The 23,032-nt window shown below is 36.8% G+C and overlaps 1 pseudogene; it reads right to left on the bottom strand.

Annotated features, from left to right (window-relative positions):
* Positions 1-21,999: 21,999 nt before the first annotated feature.
* On the bottom strand, positions 22,000-22,799 carry LOC148163624 (spliceosome-associated protein CWC15 homolog pseudogene; annotated as a pseudogene).
* Between the last annotated feature and the right edge of the window lie 233 nt (positions 22,800-23,032).

Below are 23,032 nucleotides of genomic sequence, written 5' to 3'. Positions count from 1 at the left end.
TCCCTTTTTCAACCAACATCTTATCAATCCCTTTTTTCAAAATCTTCTTTTTTTAGTTCTAGAGTCATATTCTATCCGTTCATTGTGGTTAACCTTATTTTTGGTGTATATAAATAAATAAATAAATAAATAAATAAATATATATATATATATATATATATATATATATATATATATATATATATATATATATAAGTTGTTCTCTCTTTAAAATTTTGGGATATGGTTTCTTCTAACAGACCAAAATATACCCTAAATCTCTAGTGTATGGCTTTGTTCTAGTCCCCTGCCTGATCAAATTTTCTCCCTTTTTTTAAATTTCTCTTCCTTCTTTTTTCAACCAACTTCTTATCAATTCCTTTTATAAAATCTTTTATAATTTTCATCTTTACAATCATATTCCATCCCTTCATCATATTTACCCTTATTTTTGTACATATACATCTTCTTCGTTCTTTAAAATTTTGGCAGGCAGTTTCATCTAAGAGACCAAAATATGCCCAAAATCTAGTGGGTGGCACTGATCTATTCACCAGCCTGATCATATTCAATCATATTCTCTTTTTTTCTTTTCCTTCTCATTTTTCTTTACTTTTGTTATTTTTTCTGTCTTTCCTTTTCTTTTTGCCTGGTTTCAGGTCTCTTCTGATTTGTTTAGTGTATATTTTTCTGGGGTCGTTGCTACCCGGTTAGCATTTTGTACTTTCATTCATCTATTCTCCTCTAGACGAAATGACAAGATGGAAAGAAATAACCTCAAAAAAAAGAACAAGAGGCAGTACCGACTGCCAGGGACCTAATCAATATGGACATTAGTAAGATGTCAGAACTAGAGTTCAGAATGATTAATATAAAGGTACTAACTGGGACTGAAAAAAGCATGGAAGACACTAGAGAAACCCCTTCTGGAGAAATAAAAGAACTAAAATATAACTAAGTTGAATCAAAAAGGCTATTAATGAGGTGTAAACAAAAATGGAGGCTCTAACTGCTAGGATAAATGAGGCAGAAGAGAGAATTACTGATATAGAAGACCAAATGATGGAGAATAAAGAAGTTGAGAAAAAGGGAGATAAAAAACTACTGAATCAGGAGGGCAGAATTCGAGAGATAAGTGATACTATAAGATATTAGAATAATTGGGATCCCAGAAGAAGAAGAAAGAGTGAGAGGGGCAGAAGGTATATTGGGGCAAATTATAGCAGAGAACTTCCCTTATTTGCAGAAGGAAACAGGCATCAAAATCCAGGGAGAACAGGGAACACCCTTTGTTAATAAAGATAGGTCAACACTCCAACATCTAATAGAAAAACTTACGAGTCTCAGAGACAAAGAGAAAATCCTGAAAGCAGCTCGGGAGAAGAGATATGTAACCTAGAATGGTAGAAATATTAGATTGGCAACAGACCTATCCACAGAGACCTGGCAAGCCAGAAAGGACTGGCATAATATCTTCAGAGCACTAAATGAAAAAAATATGCAGCCAAGAATACTATATCCAGCTAGGCTGTCACTGAAAATAGAAGGGGAGATAAAAAGTTTCAGGACAAACAAAAAATAAAAGAATTTGCAAACACAAAGCTAGCCCTACAAGAAATATTGAAAGGGGTCCTTTAAGCAAAGAGAGAGCTTAAAAGTAACAAAGACAGAAAGGAACAGAGACAATATACAGTGACAGTCACCTTACAGGCAATACAGTGGCACTAAATTCATACCTTTCAATAGTTACCCTGAATGTAAATGGGATAAATGCCCCAATCAAAAGACATAAGGTATCAGATTGGATAAAAAAAAACAAGCCCCATCAATATGCTGTCTGCAAGGGACACATTTTAGACCCAAAGACACCCCCAGATTGAAAGTGAGCGAGTGGAAAACAATTTACCATGCTAATGGACACCAAAAGAAAGCTGAGGTGGCAATCCTTATATCAGACAAATTAGATTTAAGCCAAAGACTATAATAACAGATGAGGAAGGACAATCTATCATACTTAAAGAGTCTATTCAACAAGATCTAACAATTATAAATATCTATGCCCCTGACACAGGAGCAGACAATTATGTAAGCCAATTAATAACAAAAGCAAAGAAACACATTGACAACAATACAATAATAGTAGGGGACTTTAACACCACCCTCACTGACATGGACAGATCATCTAAGCAAAAGATCAGCAAGGAAATAAAAACTTTAAATGACACACTGGACCAAATGAACTTCACAGATATATTCAGAACATTCCATCCCAAAGCAACATAATACACATTCTTCTCAAGTGCTCATGGAATATTCTCCAAAATAGATCACATCCTAGGTCACAAGTCAGGTCTCAACTGGTACCAAAAGTTTGGGATCATTCCCTGCATATTTTCAGCCCACAATGCTTTGAAACTAGAACTCAATCAAAGAGGAAAGTCGGAAAGAGGTCAAATACATGGAGGCTGAAGAGCAAACTACTAAAGAATGAAAGAGTCACCCAGGAAATTAAAGAAGAATTTAAAAAATTCTTGGAAACAAATGGAAATGAAAACACAACTGTTCAAAATCTTTGGGATGCAGCAAAGGCAGTCTTAAGAGGAAAATATATAAAAATACAAGCCTTTCCCAAGAAACAAGAAAGGTCTCAAATACACAATCTAACCCTACACCTAAAGGACCTGGAGAAAGAATACCAAATAAAGCCTAAACCCAGCAGGAGAAGAGAAATAATAAAGATTAGAGCAGAAATCAATGAAATACAAATCAAAAGAACAGTGGAACAGATCAACGAAATTGATAAACCCCTGGCCAGACATATCAAAAAGAAAAGAGAAATGACCCAAATAAATAAAATCATGAATGAAAAAGGAGACATCACAACAAACACCAAAGAAATACAAACAATTATGAGAACATATTATGAGCAACAATATACAACCAAATTAGATAATCTGGAAAAAAATGGATGCATTCCTAGAGAGGTATCTTATTCTGTTCCATTGGTTTTTGTGCCAGTACCATGCTGTCTTGGTGATCAAGGCTTTGTAATATAGCTTGAAATCAATCAACTTAATGCCCCAGCTTTGTTTTTCTTTTTCAGCATTTCCTTGGCAATTCTGGATCTTTTTTGATTCCATACTAATTCAATACAAATTTTAGGATTGTTTGTTCCAGCACTTGAAAAATGCCATTGGAATTTTGATCGGGAATAGCATTGGAGGTAGATTGCTCTGGGAAGAATAGAAATTTTAACAATGTTTATTCTTCCAATCCATGAGCATGGAATTTCTTTCCATATTTTTGTGTCTTCTTCAATTTCTTTCATGAGTGTTCTGTAGTTCCTAGAGTATAAATCATTTACCTCTTTTGTTAGGTTTATTCCAAGGTATCTTATGGTTTTTAGTGCTATTGTAAATGGAATTGGTTCTCTAATTTCTCTTTCTATGGTTGCATTGTTAGTGTTTAAGAAAGCAATATCTGTGGATTGATTTTTATCCTGCCACATTGCTGAATTGCTGAATGAGTTCTAGTAATTTGGGGTGGAGTCTTTTGGTTTTTCCACATAAAGTAACATGTCATCTGCGAAGAGAGTGTGACTTCTTCTTTGCCAATTTGAATACCTTTTATTTCCATTCTCCTTGATCTTGGGAGGGGTCCTCTCTGCCTCTAGGACACAAATGCTTATTTCATTCCCCAGATTAGGGAAGTTCTCAGCTATGATTTGCTCAATTATATCTTTTGTCCTCTCTCTCTCTCTCCACCCCCTCAGCAATCCCAATAATTCTGATATTGGAATGTTTCATGGAATCACATTTCTTTAATTCTGTTCTCATGGCTTTTAAGCTGTTTCTCCCACACTTCCTCTTTTTCCTTCTTTTCTATCAGTTTTTCTTCTAGATCACTAATTTGTTCTTCTGCCTCATTTACCCTAGCTATTAGAATATTTAGATTACATTGGATCTCATTGATAGCATTCTTAAATTCTGCCACTTCAGCTCTCATTTCTGCCCTTAGAGACTCTATGTTGCCATTATTGATTTCTCCAATCCAGCTATCATCTCAATAACTGTTACCCTGAAGTCTATTTCTGACCTCTTGCTTATATTGATATCCATTAGGTCTGCAGGAGAGGCCATTGTCTCTGGATCTTTTCTTTCTTAGGAGTTCCTCCTCTTAGTCATCCTGTTGAATTGTGGTTGAGCGGATGTACAGTCAAAAATATCAATCATGGGCAGAGCAAGATGGCGGAGGAGTAGGAGACCTGGATTTCGTCTGGTCTCAGGAATTCAGCTGGATAGGGATCAAACCATTCTGAACACCTACAAACTCAACAGGAGATCGAAAAGGAGCGTAGCAACAACTCTCTGAACAGAGAAGCGACCACTTACTGGAAGGTAGGACATGCAGAGAAGTGAATCTGAGGCGATATTCGGGAGGATAAAGGGCAGGGGAGGGGGCCTCTGTCGGCCGCTTCTGGCAAGTGATAGAGCCGCGGAGCACAAAATCGGAACTTTTAGAAGCCGGCTCTGCTGAGGGACATCGCTCCAGTGGCTAAGCAGGGGGTGGAACCCTCACGGGACAGTGTGGTCTCAGGACCCTTGGGGTCACAGAAAGACCGGGGTGCCTGAGTGCAGCAGAGCTCCCAAGTATCGGAGTGGGGAAGCCGGCTGCAGAGACGGAGGCGCGGGCTCTCAGCTCGGGGTTGCCATAAACTGTGATCCGTGGCCCTGTCAGGCCACTGCTCCTCTAGCAGGGATCCAACAAGCGTCAGAGCTGGGGAGACTCCCCTCCCTCCCCCGGGAAGAGCAGCGCGGGAGCGCACCGCAGGGATCTGCTGGGTTTGGAGACTCCACACGGGGTCAGGGTCAGGTGCCAGAGATAGAAACGCTTGGTCACAGGCCGGGTGAGCACGCAGTGCAGCCAGAGACCGGGGAGACGGGAGTGATTGACTGCTTTTCTCTGGTGGTTCACTGAGGAGCAGGGCCCCGAGTTTTCAGCTTCTCCGGGCCGAGAGTGGGAGGCTACCATTTTCACCCTGGTCCTCCAAAGCTGTACTGAGAGCATGCAGGGAATAAAAGCTCCTGAGAGCAAACCCGAGCAGCTTCCTTAGCCCGCACTGACAAGGGTGGGGCAGTTCTGCCTCCCGCAAAGACATTCAGGAACCACGGCAACAGGCCCCTCCCCCAGAATATCAGCACAACAGCCAGCAAGCCAAGACCAAGTTTACCGATCAAGGAGAACAGGAAAACTCCAGCGCTACGGGAATACTGCACATAGAACTCATGGCTTTTTTTACCATGATTCATTAGTTCTTAAAAGTTAATCTTTTAACTGTTTTTTTTTTAATATTTCTTTTTCCCCTTTTCAACCAACATCTTATCAATCCCATTTTTAAAAAAAACATTTTTTATTTTTCATTTTTAGAGTCATATTTATCCCTTCACAGTAGTTACCATTATTTTTGGCATATATATATAAGTTGTTCTCTCTTTAAAATTTTGAGATACAGTTTCTTCTAACAGATCAAAATATACCCTAAATCACTAGTGTATGGCTTTGTTCTAGTCTCCTGCCTGATTACATTCTCTCCCTTTTTTTTTAAAAAAATCTTTCTTTTTTCAAACAACTTCTTATTGTATCAATTCCTTTTATAAAATCTTTTATAATTTTCATCTTTACAGTCATCTTCCATGCCTTCATTGTATCAACCCTTATTCTGTACATATATAAGTCTTTCTTCCTTTAAAATTTTAGGAGGCACTTTTTTCTAACAGACCAAAATACGACCCAAATCTAGTGTGTGGCACTAATCTATGCACTAGCCTGATCATATTTGATCATATTCGGGGTTTCTTGTATTGTTCGTTTTTGTTTTTATCTTTTTCTTTTTCTTTTTTTCTTTCTTTCTTTTCTCTTTCTTTTTTCTTTCTTTCCCTTTCTTTTCCCCTGGTTTCAGGTCTTTTCTGATTTGTATAGAGTATATTTGCTGGGGATGTTGTAACCTGTTAGCATTTTGTTCTCTCTTTCATCTATTCTCTTCTGACAAAATGACAAGACGAAAAAAATGGCCTCAGCAAAAAGAACAAGAGGTAGTACCGTCAGCCAGGGACCTACTCAATACTATCATTAGTACGATGTCAGACCTAGATATCAGATTCATGACTTTAAAGATACTAGCTGGGCTTGAAAAAAGCGTGGAAGTTATTAGAGAAACCCTTTCTGAAGAAATAAAAGAACTAAAATCTAACCAAGTCGAAATCAAAAAGGCTATTGAAGAGGTGCAATCAAAAATGGGGGCACTAACTGCTAGGATAAATGAGGCAGAAGAGAGAAACAGCGATATAGAAGACCAAATGATGGAAAATAAAGATGCTGAGAAAAAGAGAGAGAAACAACTACAGGATCACGAGGGCAGAATTCGAGAGATAAACGATACGATAAGACAAAACAACATTAGAATAATTGGGATCCCAGAAGAAGAAGAAAGAGAGAGAGGGGCAGAAGGTATATTGGAGCAAATAATAGCAGAGAACTTCCCTAATGTGAGGAAGGAAACAGACATCAAAATCCAGGAGGCACAGAGAACCCCTCTCAAAATCAATAATAATAAGTCAACACCCCGACATCTAATAGTAAAACTTACGAGTCTCAGAGACAAAGAGAAAAATCCTGAAAGCAGCTCAGGAGAAAAGATATGTAACCTGCAATGGTAGAAATATTAGATTGGCAACACCTATCCACAGAGACCTGGCAGGCCAGAAAGGACTGGCATGATATCTTCAGAGCACTAAATGAGAAAAATATGCAGCCAAGAATACTATATCCAACTAGGCTCTCATTGAAAATTGAAGGAGAGATAAAAAGCTTCAAAGACAAACAAAAACTAAAGGAATTTGCAAACACGAAACCAGCCCTCCAAGAAATATTGAAAGGGGTCCTCTAAGCAAAGAGAGAGCCTAAAAGCAGCATAGATCAGAAAGGAACAGAGACAATATACAGTAACAGGCACCTTACAAGCAATACAATGGCACTAAATTCATACCTTTCAATAGTTACCCTGAAAGTAAATGGGCTAAATGCGCCAATCAAAAGACACAGGCTATCAGATTGGATTAAAAAACAAGACCCATCAATATGCTGTCTGCAAGAGACTCATTTTAGACCCAAAGACACCCCCAGATTGAAACTGAGGCAGTGGAAAACCATTTACCATGCTAACGGACACCAAAAGAAAGCTGGGGTGGCAATCCTTATATCAGACAAATTAGATTTTAAAACAAAGACTGTAATAAGAGATGAGGAAGGACACTATATCCTACTTAAAGGGTCTATCCAAAAAGAAGATCTAACAATTGTAAATATCTATGCCCCTAACATGGGAGCGGCCAATTATGTAAGGCAATTAATAACAAAAGCGAAGAAACACATCGACAACAATACAATAATAGTGGGGGACTTTAACACCCCCCTGACTGAAATGGACAGATCATCTAAGCAAAAGATCAACAAGGAAATAAAGACTTTAAATGACACACTGGACCAAATGGACTTCACAGACATATTCAGAACATTCCATCCCAAAGCAACGGAATATATATCTTCTCGAGTGCCCATGGAACATTCTCCAGAATTGATCACATCCTAGGTCACAAATCAGGTCTCAACCGGTACCAAAAGTTTGGGACTATTCCCTGCAAATTTTCGGCCCACAATGCTTTGAAACTAGAACTCAATCACAAGAGGAAAGTCGGAAAGAACTCAAATACATGGAGGCTAAAGAGCATCCTACTAAAGAAGGAATGGGTCAACCAGGGAATTAAAGAAGAATTAAAAAAATTCATGGAAACCAATGAAAATGAAAACACAACTGTTCAAAATCGTTGGGATACAGCAAAGGCAGTCCTGAGAGGAAAGCATATAGCAATACAAGCCTTTCTCAAGAAACAAGAAAGATCTCAAATACACAACCTAACCCTACACCTAAAGGAGCTGGAGAAAGAAGAGCAAATAAAGCCTAAACCCAGCAGGAGAAGAGAAATAATAAAGATCAGAGCAGAAATCAATGAACTAGAAACCAAAAGAACAGTAGAACAGATCAACGAAACTAGGAGCTGGTTCTTTGAAAGAATTAACAAGATTGATAAACCCCTGGGCAGACTTATCAAAAAGAAAAGAGAAATGACCCAAATCAACAAAATCATGAGTGAAAGAGGAGAGATCACAACCAACACCAAAGAAATACAAACAATTATAAGAACATATTATGAGCAACACTATACCAGCAAATTAGATAACCTGGAAGAAATGGGTGCATTCCTAGAGATGTATCAACTACCAAAATTGAACCAGGAAGAAATAGAAAACCTGAACAGACCTATAACCACTAAGGAAATTGAAGCAGTCATCAAAAATCTCCCAAGAAACAAAAGCCCAGGGCCAGATGGCTTCCCAGGGGAGTTCTATCAGACATTTAAAGAAGAATTAATACCTATTCTCCTCAAACTGTTCCAAAAAATAGAAATCGAAGGGAAACTTCCAAACTCATTTTATGAGGCCAGCATTACCTTGATCCCAAAACCAGACAAAGACCCCATCAAAAAGGAGAATTACAGACCAATACCCTTGATGAGCATGGATGTAAAAATTCTCACCAAAATACTAGCCAATAGGATCCAACAGTACATTAAAAGGATTATTCACCATGACCAAGTGGGATTTATCCCTGGGCTGCAAGGATGGTTCAACATCCGCAAATCAATCAACGTGATACAATACATTAACAAAAGACAGAACAAGAATCATATGATCCTCTCAATAGATGCAGAGAAAGCATTTGACAAAGTACAGCATCCTTTCTTGATCAAAACTCTTCAGAGTATAGGCATAGAGGGTACATACCTCAATATCATAAAAGCCACCTATGAAAAACCTACAGCGAATATCATTCTTGATGGGGAAAAGCTTAGAGCTTTCCCCTTAGGTCAGGAATGCGGCAGGGATGTCCACTCTCACCACTGCTATTCAACGTAGTATTAGAAGTCCTATCCACGGCAATCAGACAACAAAAAGAAGTCAAAGGCATCCAAATTGGTAAAGAGGAAGTCAAACTCTCACTCTTTGCAGGTGATATGATACTGTATGTGGAAAACCCAAAAGACTCCACCCCCAAAGTGCTAGAACTCATACAGGAATTCAGTCAAGTAGCAGGATATAAAATCAATGCACAGAAATCAGTGGCATTCCTTTACACCAACAACAACACAGAAGAGACACAAATCAAGGAGTCGATCCCATTTACAATTGCATCCAAAACCATAAGATACCTAGGAATAAGTTTAAGCAAGAGGCAAAGGATCTGTACTCAGAAAACTATAAAATACTCATGAAAGAAATTGAGGAAGACACAAAGAAATGGAAAAACGTTCCATGCTCATGGATTGGAAGAACAGACTTTGTGAAGATGTCAATGCTACCTAGAGAAATCTACACATTCAATGCAATCCCCATCAAAATACCATCCACTTTTTTCAAAGAAATGGAACAAATAATCCTAAAATTTGTATGGAACCAGAAGAGACCCCGAATAGCCAGAGGAATCTTGAAAAAGAAAAGCAAAGCTGGCGGCATCACAATTCCGGACTTCCAGCTCTATTACAAAGCTGTCATCGTCAAGACAGTATGGTACTGGCACAAAAACAGACACATAGATCAATGGAACAGGATCGAGAGCCCAGAAATGGACCCTCAACTCTATGGTCAACTCATGTTTGACAAAGCAGGAAAGAATGTCCAATTGCAAAAAGACAGTCTCTTCAACAAATGGTGTTGGGAAAATTGGACAGCCACATGCAGAAGAATGAAACTGGACCATTTCCTTACACCACACACAAAAATAGACTCCAAATGGTGGAAAGACCTCAGTGTGAGACAGGAGTTCATCAAAATCCTAAAGGAGAACACAGGCAGCTATGTCTTCGACCTCAGCCGCAGCAACTTCTTCCTGGAAACATCGCCAAAAGCAAGGGAAGCAAGGGCAAAAATGAACTATTGGGACTTCATCAAGATCAAAAGCTTTTGCACAGCAAAAGAAACAGTCCACAAAACCAAAAGACAACCAACAGAATGGGAGAAAATATTTGCAAATGACATATCAGATAAAGGGCTAGTATCCAAAATCTATAAAGAACTTATCAAACTCAACAACCAAAGAACAAATAACCCAATCAAGAAATGGGCAGAAGACATGAACAGACATTTTTCCAAAGAAGACATCCAAATGGCCAACAGACACATGAAAAAGTGCTCAACATCGCTCGGCATCAGGGAAATCCAAATCAAAACCTCAATGAGATACCACCTCACACCAGTCTGAATGGCTAAAATTAACAAGTCAGGAAACAGCAGATGTTGGCGGGGATGCGGAGAAAGGGGAACCCTCTTACACTGTTGGTGGGAATGCAAGATGGTGCAACCACTCTGGAAAACAGTATGGAGGTTCCTCAAACAGTTGGAAATAGAGCTACCATACGATCCAGCAATTGCACTACTGGGTATTTACCCCAAAGATAGAAACGTAGGGACTCGAAGGGGTACGTGCACCCCAATGTTTATTGCAGCAATGTCCACAATAGCCAAACTGTGGAAAGAGCCGAGATGTCCCTCGACAGATGAATGGATAAAGAAAAGTAGTATATATACTCAATGGAATATTATGCAGCCATCAAAAGGAATGAGATCTTGCCATTTGCAACGACGTGGATGGAACTGGAGGGTGTTATGCTGAGTGAAATAAGTCAATCAGAGAAAGACAGGTATCATGTGACCTCACTGATATGAGGAATTCTTAATCTCAGGAAACAAACTGAGTGTTGCTGGAGTGGTCGCGGTTGGGAGCGATGGGGTGGCTGGGTGATAGACATTGGTTAGGTTATGTGCTATGGTGAGCGCTGTGAATTTTGCAAGACTGTTGAATCACAGATCTGTACTTCTGAAACAAATAATGCAACATATGTTAAGAATATAGAAAAAGAAGAAGATAGCAGGAGGGGAAAAATGAAAGGGAGTAAGTCGGAGGGGGAGACGAACCATGAGAGACGATGGACTCTGAAAAAGAAACTGGCGGTTCTAGAGGGGAGGTGGGTGGGGGGATGTGTTAGCTTGGTGGTGGGTATTAAAGAAAGCACATTCTGCGTGGAGCACTGGGTGTTATGCACAAAGAATGAATCATGGAACACTACCTCAAGAACTAATGACGTAATGTATGGTGATTAACATAATAAAAAAATTAAAAAATATATCAATCACAATATAGACAAGGTGCACCCTGGGAAAGTTCAGAGCAATTGGAAGCCACCAACAAAAAAAAATCCAGCCAAAATGAAACTCGGGAATAAGATTTATAAATTAGAAAAATAAAAACAAGGAAAATGTACAAAAAAACCCAAAAAAACGATAAAAACACACGAAAAAAAGGGGGGGTGAAGGGAAGGTGGTTACAATTCCTCTTTGTGGGCAAGGTAGAGTGTTTCAGCTCTTCCTGGTTGTATTTCTTCTCTCTGTCAGAGAACTTTCCAGAGTACTTTCCAGAGATACAGCGAAATTAAAACTGGTATATATATATAAAGGTAGTATTGAGTAGGGAAAGAAGACTACATTGAAGCTTATATCTACATATATAAATAGAAAAAGAAAAAAGTATATTGTGAAAAAGTTCAAGTTAAAACATTACTATGGAACATGTTGTATTAAACATCTGGTTGAAATGATAAGTAGATGAAATTAAAAAAAAAACAGAAGAAGCATGAGAAAGAATTAAAAAAAGAAAGAGAGAGAAAAGTTGTATCTAAGAAATACACAGGCCATGAGGCAACACCAGGAGCTTAATATACTAATTTTCCCCTGGTGTTGGGGTTTTACAGTTTTTGGGGGACCCTGGTGTTGTTGTCCCCTTGTTCTTCCAGCTTGTCTTCTGGAGGAGGGGCTGGCCATGTTGTTTTTCAGTAAGTCCTGCTTGGGTGGAGTTGCCCTGCCCCCTATCAAGGGACTGGGCTCTGTGGAAACTCGTTTTTTGGGCTTTTGTTCTCTGGCAGCTTTTGTTCTCTGGCAGCTTTTTGTGCCTTTCTGGAGGGTCAGAAAAAGGAAAAATGTCTGCAACCAGACCTCCACCCCAGAGGAGAGAAACCACAGTCTGCTCCTCTCTGAATCCTCCAGAACACACAGTCTCCCTTTCTGTAAGCTCCGCTGAAAACGCAGCCTCCTACAGGCCGTCCATGTCCCCAGCAATCCTCTTAATGGTGGACCCTGGCCCCCGCTTTTCTCTGCCCCCTGTGCCACCAAACTGTGAGCGATCCAGACTGGGTGGGCCAGGCCTTGGTGGGAACAGTGGGGTCTGTGGGCACAGTTCCAAGCCGGGTCCTCTCCAGGGTGGGTGTGGGCACAGGCAGCGGCTGGTGGTGCTGCCACTGCCCGGTCCCAGCCTTTGCCCCTTAAGCCCCTGTGTTCTGTTTGAGTGCTGTTATCAGTTCCTTCCCGTCCCTTGGCCACTGCTCTCCAAGCTATCACTGGTCTCCAGGCACAGGACTCTTTTGCACTGGGGTATTACTTTCCAAAGGCTAGCTTCTGGCAGTTCCCTTCCCCTTCTGTTTATCCTCTGATATCTGTCCAAGCAATTCCAACTCTTTTGTACCTCTCAACTGATGATCCTCTGCCCCCATAGAGATCCAGATGTATAATCTTATATCTCAGGCTGATTTTGTGAGTGTTCAGAGTGGCTTAGTAGATATCTAGCTAAATTCAGGGGACCAGTTGAAATGGAGTCCCCCAGTCCACCATCATCTTTCACACTTCAGTTTCTAAAGAGAATTGAAATCGAAGAGTCACTCTTCCATGGGTGGCCATGCTTTTGGACACATTTTCATTCCTGGCCCAGGCATCTTTATTTATATTTTCTTTTATCTAAGGCCTTGGGAAGAAGTCTTCTTCAGATGCCTATGTGAAGCCTTCTTATCAGAAGGAGGAGGGGGAAACTTGAAGACACTTTTTCCCACTCTCAGTACTCAGTACTACCCCTTCCTCCTCCCTGTCCTGTAACCAGTCTCAGGGCCCATAAAATCACATTAACCTTTTGTTTGAGACAACCCCCATATCTCTGTGATCCACTTGACCCCCAACCAGTGCACCATTGAATAGGGGAAAATACACTTGGGGGAAATATGGTGTTTTTGTTTTTGACTCTTGCTTATACCATCACAGTAAGTAATTAAAGCCTTCCCTGAGACTTTCATTTTTGTCTTGTTATTTTTAATGGCTACTTTGACACCTGACAGCTTAGCAGTCGCTGACTCAGCTGAGCTCCTGACAAATATAGTAGACTGTCCTCCACTTGAGTTTTCTAAGTTATGTTGATCAAAGCAAGAATTCTAACACTTTCTGATGTGTTTCTAAATGAATGTGGAGGAAATATTTCAGACAGTTACAAACAGGGAAGGGCAAGGGATGTAAAGTTTTATATTTCATTTGAACTGGTAAAATGACACCAGAAGACTGTAATAAGACTAGATATATAATCTAACAACTAAAACAACTATTTTAAAAAGCTGTATGAAGAAATACATTTTTAAAAACCCGATAAATCAAAAGAGAATTCTAAAAAATGCACAAGTAACTCAGATGAGGATAGCAAAAGAATCAGAGAAACAAGAAACAGAGCAAACAGAAAACAAAAAATAAAATGGAAAATTTAAGCACTAAAATATCACTAATCACATTAAATATAAATGGTCTAAATATAGCAATTAAGAGACATAATTTGTCATTGTAGTTAAAAACATAAGTGAACTAAAACAAAACAAAAGGGGCACCTGGGTGGCTCAGTTGGTTAAATGTCTGCCTTCAGCTCAGGTCATGATCCCAGAGTCCTGGCTCATGGGGTCGTCTGCTTCTCCTTCTACCCCTCACCCATCTCATGCTTTCTCTCTCTCTCTCTCAAATAAATAAATAAAATCTTTTAAAAAACAAAACAAAAATGACTGAGCTATTTACTACCTACAAGAAATTCAGTTCAAATATAATGATAAAGGCAGATAGAAAATAAGGGAATGAAAAAAGATATATTATACAAAAATTAATAAAAAATTCAAAGTAGCTATATTAATATCAGATAAGATATTAATAAGCTTACTAGAGCAAATAAGCTTACTAGAGACAGAGAAGGAGGTTATATAAAGATGAAATGGTCAATCTACAAAGAAGACATAGCAATCTTAAATATGTATGCACCAAACAAAAAAATATAAAATATATGAAGCAAAAACTGATAGAAGATAAAGGAGAAATAGACAAATCTACAATTATACTTGGAGGCTTCAACATCTTGTTCCCAATAATTGCTAAAACAGCTAAACAGAAAATCATCAAGAATATAGCAAAAGTCAACAACTCCATCAACAGACAGGATCTAATCATGTTTATTGAACACATTAACTAAGAACAGAAGTACTCATGGAGTATGTGTTAAGATAAACCATGTCTGGGCCATAGGCAAACCTGAACAAATTTAAAATAATTGAAATTATGCAGGATGTTCTGTGAATGCAGTGAAATCAAACTCAAAATTAAAGACAGGAAAAAAAAATCTCCAAATGCTTGGGAACTGAAAAGCACATTTCTTAATAATAACTTTGTCAAATAGGAAACCTCAAGGAAAATATGAATGAAAGTAAAAATGCAATTTTAGAAAAAAAGAATAAAATGTTAGGAATCAGTCTACTTGATTTCAAAACTATTATGTATCTACAGTAATCAAGACTGTGTGTAATTGGTGGGAAGGAAAGACACACAAATCAATGAAAAAAAATATAAAGAACACAGAAATTGGGGCACCTGGGTGGCTCAGTAGGTTAAACATCTGCCTTTAGCTCAGGTCATCATCCAAGGGTCCTGGGATCGAGCCCCACCTTGGGCTCCCTCCTCAGGTGGGAGCCTGCTTCTCCCCACTCCGCTCTGTCAAATAGATAGATAAAATCTAAAAAATACCAGAAATAGATCTCCACACTGATAAGCCCAACTAATTTTTGACAAAGTTTTTAAAAAGCAATTCAATAGAGGAACAAATCTTTTCAACAAATGGTGCTAGTGTAATGGATATCCCTAGGCAAAAAGATGAACCTCATTTTAGTCTTATATTTTATACAAAAATTAATTCAAAACAGATCATAGATTTAAATGTAAAATTATAGAATATTTAGAAAAAATGCAGGATAAAATATTTAGGATCTTGGACTAGACACTTAGACTTGACACAAAGTGTGTCCTATAAAAGAAAAAATTGATAAATTGAACTTCACAAAACCAAAACTTTTGCTCTATGACGATGTAAAGTAAGCTGTGGAATGGGAGAAATTATTTGCAAACCACATTTCAGTCACAGGATAGTATCTAGATCTACAAAAAGTTCTCACAACTCAACAGCAAAACAAACAAAAACAAATTGAACATGGACATGAGATATGACAAGACTTTTCACCAAAGAAGATAAAGATGACAAAAAAGTACATGAGAAAATGTTTATTAACTGTGAGGGCAATACAAATTAAAATAAGATACCACCACCACTTACAATAAGATACCACTATAAACCTATCAGGATGGCTAAAATAAAAAAATGGAAATACCATATGCTGCCAAGGGTGCAGAGAACATGGATCATTATTCATACATTTCTGGAGAGAATGTAAAATGGTATAGTCATTCTGGAAAACAATTTTAAGAAGAAAAGAGAAAAGCAAAGAAAAGAGAGGAGAGCAGAGAGGAGAAGAGAAAAAGATAGAAGGAAAGAAAATTAAGCAGGCAACTACCTATGACTCAGAAGTTGTACTCCCGTGCATTATCCTAGAGGAATAAGATTTATATTCACACAAAAACCCATACACCAACATCAGTCACAATCTATATATATAATAGCCAAAAAACTGGAAGCAATACAGATGTTCTTCAATAGGTAAATTGTTAAATAAGCTGTGGCACATTCATATCATGGAGTGGGACACTACTTGGCAATAAAAAGCTAAAAACTATTCATACATCCTACAACCTGGAGTAATTGCCAGAAAATTATACTGAGTGAAAACTGCCAAACCCCAAAGGTTACATACTGCATGATTCCATTTATGTTATTTTTATTGGTTTTATTGCGGTATAATTCACATATCATGCAATTCACTCATTAAACTATATAGTTCAATGACTTTCGGTATGTTTACAAAGGTGTGCCTCTATCACCATAATCAATTTTAGAATATTTTCATTACCACCCAAAAAGCCCTGTACCCATTAACCATTAGCCCATTAATGAACAACCCCCAAATCATCATCTCTTCTAGCCCTAGAGAACCACTAACCTACTTCCTGTCTCTATAAATTTACTTACTCTGAACATTTTATGTAAATGGAATCATAGGGTGCCTGGGTGGCTCAGTCGGTTAAGCGTCTGCCTTCAGCTCAAGTCATGATCCCAGGGTCCTGGGATTGAGTCCTGCGTTGGGCTCCCTGATCAGCAGGGAGACTGCTTCTCCCTCTCCCTCTGCCCTTCCCCGCTGCTTGTGCTCTCTCTCTCATGCTCTCTCTCTCTCTGATTTAAATAAATAAAATCTTTAAAAATAAATAAATAAATGGAAGCATAATATATTGTCTTTTATGACTCTATTCACTTAGCATCATATATTCAACTCTCATCCATTTAGTAGCATGTCTTAATATTTCATTTTTTATGGCTGAATAATTTTCCATTGTATGAATATACCACATCTTTTTCCAATTCTACTGAGAAAAATTGACATGTTATTGTATAAGGAATGAAGACAAAAAGGAAAAAAATCTTGTGATGAGAACTCCTAGGATTTACTCTCTTAGTAACTTTCCAGTATATCATACAGCAGTGTCAGCTATAATCATTGTTGTACATAACATCCTTACTACTTATTTATCTTGAAGTTTTTACTTTTTGACTAGCTTCCTTTAATTCTTTCTTCTCCCACCTTCCACCTCTAATAATCACAGGTTTGATCTCTTTTTCTTTCTTTTTTTTAAATCCAGCTTTCTTTTTTAAAATCTTATTTTATTTTATTATGTTATGTTAGTCACCATACCATACATCATTAGTTTTGATGTGGGTTGCCATGATTCATTGTTTTTGTATAACACCCAGTGCTCCATGCAATACATGCGCTCCTTAAATACCCATCACTGGACTAACCCATCGCCCCCCCTCCCTTCTAAAACCCTCAGTTTGTTTCTCAGAGTCCATAGTCTCTCATGGTTCATCTCCCGCTCCAATTCCCACCCCCACTTCTTTTTTCTCTTCCTTCTCTTTTTCTATGAGTTTGTGGGTTTCTTTGATTATTAATTTTTTTTGTCTTTAGATTCCACATATAAGTGAGATAATAAAGTATTTGTCTTTCTCTGTCTTATAACATTTAGCATAATGCATCCAGGATTCATCCATATTGTCACAAATGGTAGGAATTCCTATTTTTTATGGCTGGATAATATCCCATTCTTTATAGATACTACAACTTCTTTATCCATTCATCCATCAGTGAATGAATAAGTTGTTTCCATGTTTCAGATTTTATAAATAATTACGTGATGAGCATAGGGGTGCATATATCATCTCAAGATAGTGTTCCCTTTTCCTTTGGATGTATTCTCAAAAGTGGTGTTGCTGGATTGGATGCTACTTCTACTTTTTTTTCCTTTTTTTGGTGATCCTCCATATTGTTTTCCATAGTGGCTGTACCAATTTACAATCCCACCAATAGTCAGACAGTTTCCCTTTTCTCCACATCCAGCCAACATTTGTTATCTCTTCATTTTTTGATGGTGGCCATTCTAAAAGGTGTGGGGTTATATTTCACTGTAGTTTGAATTTTCATTTCCCTAATAACTAGTAATGTTGAACATTTTTCATATGCCTGTTGGCCTTTTGTATATTCTTTGGAGAAATGTCTATTTAGATCAGCTATTTTTAAATGGGTTATTTGGAGGTGTTTTTTTGTTTTGTTTTGTTTTGTTTGCTAATGAGTTCTTTATATATTTTGGATAGTAGTCCTTATCAGATATATGGTTTGCAACTTTTTTTTCTAATTCTTTAGGTTGTTTTATCACTTTGTTTATTCTTCCATTTTGCTATGCAGAAACTTTTTAATTTGATGTAGTCCCACATGTTTAGTTTTTATTATGTTGCTTGTGCTTTAGGTGTCATTTAAAAAAAAAAACACTACTATAGCTCATGTCTAAGAGTTTGTTCCTATGCTATCTTCTGGATATTTCACATTTTCAGGTCTTGCATTTAAGTCTTTAATCCATTTTGAGTTAACATTCATGAGTGAGGTAAAATATGGACCCACTTTCATTTATTTACATGCAAATATCCAATTATCCCAGCACCATATATTAAAGAGACTGTCTTTTCTCCATTGAGTATTCTTGGCTCCATTGGCATAGTCTCATTAAGTATTAGTTGACCCTATATGCTTGGATTAATTTTAGGCTCCCAATTATGTTCCATTAGTCTTTTTGTCTGTTTTTATGCTAGTACCATAGTTTTGATGACTCTAACTTTATAGTGTAGCTTCAAATCAGGAAGTGTAATGCTTCCTGCTTTCTTCTTCTTTCTCAAGATTTCTTTGACTATTCAAAATCCTTTGTGGTTCCATATAAATTTTAGGAGTGTCTTTTCTACTTCTGCAAAAATTCCCCATTTGAATCTTGAATCTATAGATGGCTTTTGGTAGTACTGACATTTTAACAATATTAATTTTTCCAGTGAACACGGGATAACTTTCCATTTATGTGTGTCTACTTTGATTTCTTTCATCAGTGTAAGTTTTCGGAGTACAGATATATTTCATCTCCTTAAACAAATGTATTCCCAAGATTTTACTCGTTTTGATGCTATTTTAAATGTAATCAATTTCTTTGTTTCTCTTTTAAAAAGTTTTTTACGTATAAAAACACCAATTTTTGTATATTGATTTTGAGTCATGCATTTTACTAAATTTGTGGATTAGATCTAACAGATTTTTCATTGAGTCTTCTGGATTTTCTGTATATAAAATTATGTCTTCTGCAAATAAAGACAATATTACTTCTTCCTTTCCAATTCTGATACCTTTTATTTATTTTTCTTGCCCAATTGCTCTAGTTAGGATTTCTAGTACTATTTTGACCGGGAGTCGTGAAAGAGGGAACTCTTGTCTTGTTCCCGATCTTAAAGGAAAAGCTTTCAACCTTTACTTTTGAGAGCGCTATTAGCTGTGGGTTTGTCTTACATGGCCTTTTTATGTTGAGATATGTTCATTCTGTGCCTAATATGTTATGTTTTTGTCATGAATAGATGCTAAATATTGTCAAATGCTTTTTTTGTATTTACTGAGATGATAATATGATTCTTCTCTGTCATTCTATTAATGTGATTTATCACATACCTGCATCCTCAGGATAAATCCCACTTAATCATAGTGACTGATCCTGTGTTGCTTGTTGTGTTGCTGAATTTGTTTTGCTGGCATTTTATTGAGAATTGTTGCATCTATATTCAGCAGAAATATTGGCCTATAGTTTTTTCCTCTGGTAGTATCCTCTTTGGGTTTTAGTTTTCAGGATAATGTTAGCCTGGTAAAATGAGTCTAGGAGAGTTTCTTACCTTTCAATTTTTTTGGAAGAGATTTGAAAAAGATTATTTTTAATTCTTCCTTAAATATTTAATTAAATCCACCAGTGAAACCATCTGGCCCCATGTTTTTCATCACTGGGAGAATTTTGCTAACTGATTCAGACTCCTTACTAGTAATTAGCCTATTTAGATTTTCTATTTCTTCCTGATTCATTCTTGATAAGTTGTAGGTTTCCAATAATTTTTCCAATTCTTCTCACTTGTCTAATTTATTGGTGTATATTTGTTCATAATAACCTCTTATGATCCTTTGAATTTCTGTGGTATTGGTTGTAATGTGTCCTTTTTCATTTATAATTGTGTTGATTTGGGTCTTTCTCCCCCTTGGTTGATTTAGATAAGGGTTTGCCAATTTTATCTTGTCAAAGATAAACCTACATTTGGTTAACATTTTTCTATAAATTCGTTTCTTTCTTTCTTTTTCTTTTCTCTTTCTTTCTTTCTTTCTTTCTTTCTTTCTTTCTTTCTTTCTTTCTTTCTTTCTTTCTTTCTTTTTGTAGTCCTTAAGGCATGGAGTTAATATTGCTTATTTGAGATCTTTTTGCCTTTTATTGTAGGCTTTTATTGCTATAAACATTCCTCTTAAAACTTTTGTTTTATCCCATAAGTTCTGGTATATTGTGCTTCTCTTTTTTTAAGAAACTTTTTATTTTCCCTTTGAGTTTTCTTTGATTTATTGATTGTTCAGGAGAGTGTTATTTAATTTCATGTGTTTGTAATTTTTTTTAAGTTTCCTCTATTGATTTCTAGTTTCATGTGATTGTGTTCAGAGAACATATTTGGTATGATTTCAATCTTCTTGAATTTATTGATTTGTTTTGTGGCCTGACATAGTGTATCCTAGAAAAATGTTCCATGTGAGCTTGAGAAAAATGTGAATTTTTCTCTTATTGGATAGAATATTCTACATATGTCTCTTAGGTCAATTTGGTCTATAGTGTTCTTCAAATTGCTGTTTTCATATTTACTATCTGTCTGAATGATTAATCCGTTGCTGAGAGTTCAGTATTAAGGTATCCAATTATTATCATATACTATTTCTGCTTTTAGCTGTTAGTTTTTGCTCTATATATTTAGGTGCTCCAATGTTGGTTGCAAAAATATTTACAAATGTTATATTTTCTTGATATATTGACCCTATTATCATGACCTTCTTTGTTCCTTTTTTCCATTTTTGGTTAAAGCCTATTTTGTCTGATATAGGTAGAGCTACCCCTCATTTTTTTTTTTGGTTGTTTTAGTTGTTACCATTCGTTTGAATGTTCTTTTCAATCCTTTTATTCTCAGTCTATATGTGTCTTTAAGGCTAAGAGAGTCTCTTGTCAATAGCATATTGTTGGATTTTTTTTTAATCCATTAATCCATTCTTTGCCTTTCAATAACAAAACTTAATCCATTTATATTTAAAGTAATTATTGATAGATAAAGACTTACTATTGTCATTTTGTTCATTGTTTCTTGGTTGTTTTGTAGATCCATTGTTCCTTGTTCTTATCCTGCTGGGTTTTGTGTATGTGTTTTAATGTCTTTAGTATCAGTATTCTTTAACTCCTTTATCATGTTTTTGTTGTTATTGTTTTTCATTTTACTACGGAATTTTTACTTTTGGTGACCATGAAGCTTACATAAAATATCTTAAGCTTATAACATCCTATTTTTATTGATAAAAACTTAAATTTAATAGAATTTGTAAACTTTAAACTTTCATTCTTCATATTTTAGGTTATTGCTTTTATAATTTGCGTGTTTTTTTTGTGTATTGTGTAACAATAAATTATTGTAGTTATGGCTGTTTTAATTGTTTTTTTCTTTTTTACTTTTAAACTAGAGCTTTAAGTGAATTATGCACCCTATTACCATATTGCAGAATCTAACTATATCTATATATTTACCATTACCAGTTTAATTTGTGCTACCTCCTTGCTTTTGTGTTAATTACTGTTCTTTTAGTTCCATTCAAAGAACTCTCTTTAGGACTTCCCAGGCAGGTCTGGTTGTAATAAAGTCTTTCAGATTTTTTTTTTTTTTTTGGATGAGGAAGATGTATCCCTTCTTTTGTTTCTCTAGGACAGCTTCCCCAGGTGTAGAACTCTTGGGTGACAGTAATTTTCTTTCAATGTTTTTATTATGTCATTCCACTCTTTCTTGATCTGAAAAGATTCTGTTGGGAAATCCAATAGTCTTATATTCCTTTGTATGTAATTCTCTTTTCTCTGTTTTCTTAAATTTTTTTATTTTTAACTTTTTTTTTACATTTTTGGTCTTTAATTAAGCACATGAAACAACTATTTTATATATTTCTCCATGAACTTTTTGTGAAATTCAGATCACAGTGTATCATTTACAAATCTTTTGTCATTCTTCTTTCTTTTTAAAAAGATATTTATTTACTTTAGAGAGAGAGAGCACAAGCAGGAGGGGCAGGGAGAGGGAGAGAATCTCAAGCAGCCCAACTCAGGGCTTGATTCCACAACCCTGAAATCATGACCTGAGCTGAAATCAAGAGTTGGATGCTTAACTGACTGTGCCACCCAGGGGTCCCTGTCTTTCTTCTGATAATCTACACCATTTGCACAGTTCTTGAAAACAACATCATCATCCTACTTTCTTTTAACGTTAAAGTTGGCCTGAGGCTGTGATGGGCCAGTGAGATTGAGAGGGTTTCCACTCAAAATGTTTTCCATATGTATTCTTTCCTCTTCAGCTTTCTCTTCTTGTTCCTTCCTGGACTGATCTTCAGCTCTTGCATTTTTATTTTTTTCTAGTTCTGCAAGAGGTGATACAGAATCATCATCATCACTCCCCTCTTCAAAATTTTCATTTTCATCTTCCTCATCTGTTGGAGGATCATCTGCATCAAAGTTGACAGCAGGAATCTGGTTTAGCAAGACTTCTTCGACACTAAAGAGAAGATGGTATGTTCTTATGTTAGACACTCTCTATATTTCTCTCTTGCACCAGCTCACTCACTCTCTTCCAGCTCTCTCCTACAGTCATGGTTCCAAGCTTCTTCAGGAGTATCCTAAATAGTTTGTCTATATTTTAACTTTGTATGAGAAGGTAGATCTCTACTCAGGCTCTTCTCCTAAAGTTTATAGGTTTGCTTTGTGCAATCAGCTCAGTTCGGATTTCTGGGTGTGTCTGCTGATAATGTCTTTGGGCATTTGGGTCCAGCTATCATGCTCTATATTTGAGTGAAACATTTGTTTGAGCTCTGAGGATGAGGATTGGGGCTGTATCACTCACTAAGAACAATTAGATAGAACTGCTGCTTGCTTCCCTACTAGTGAGGTTGGTTGTAGGATGGCCTCCATGTTT

Source organism: Eumetopias jubatus, unplaced genomic scaffold, assembly GCF_037043125.1.
Source record: "Eumetopias jubatus isolate StellerSeaLion01/CBP00866 unplaced genomic scaffold, mEumJub1_p1.0 scaffold_8, whole genome shotgun sequence".
Taxonomy (NCBI): Eukaryota; Metazoa; Chordata; class Mammalia; order Carnivora; family Otariidae; genus Eumetopias; species Eumetopias jubatus.
This window is presented reverse-complemented; position numbering and strand designations above follow the sequence as displayed.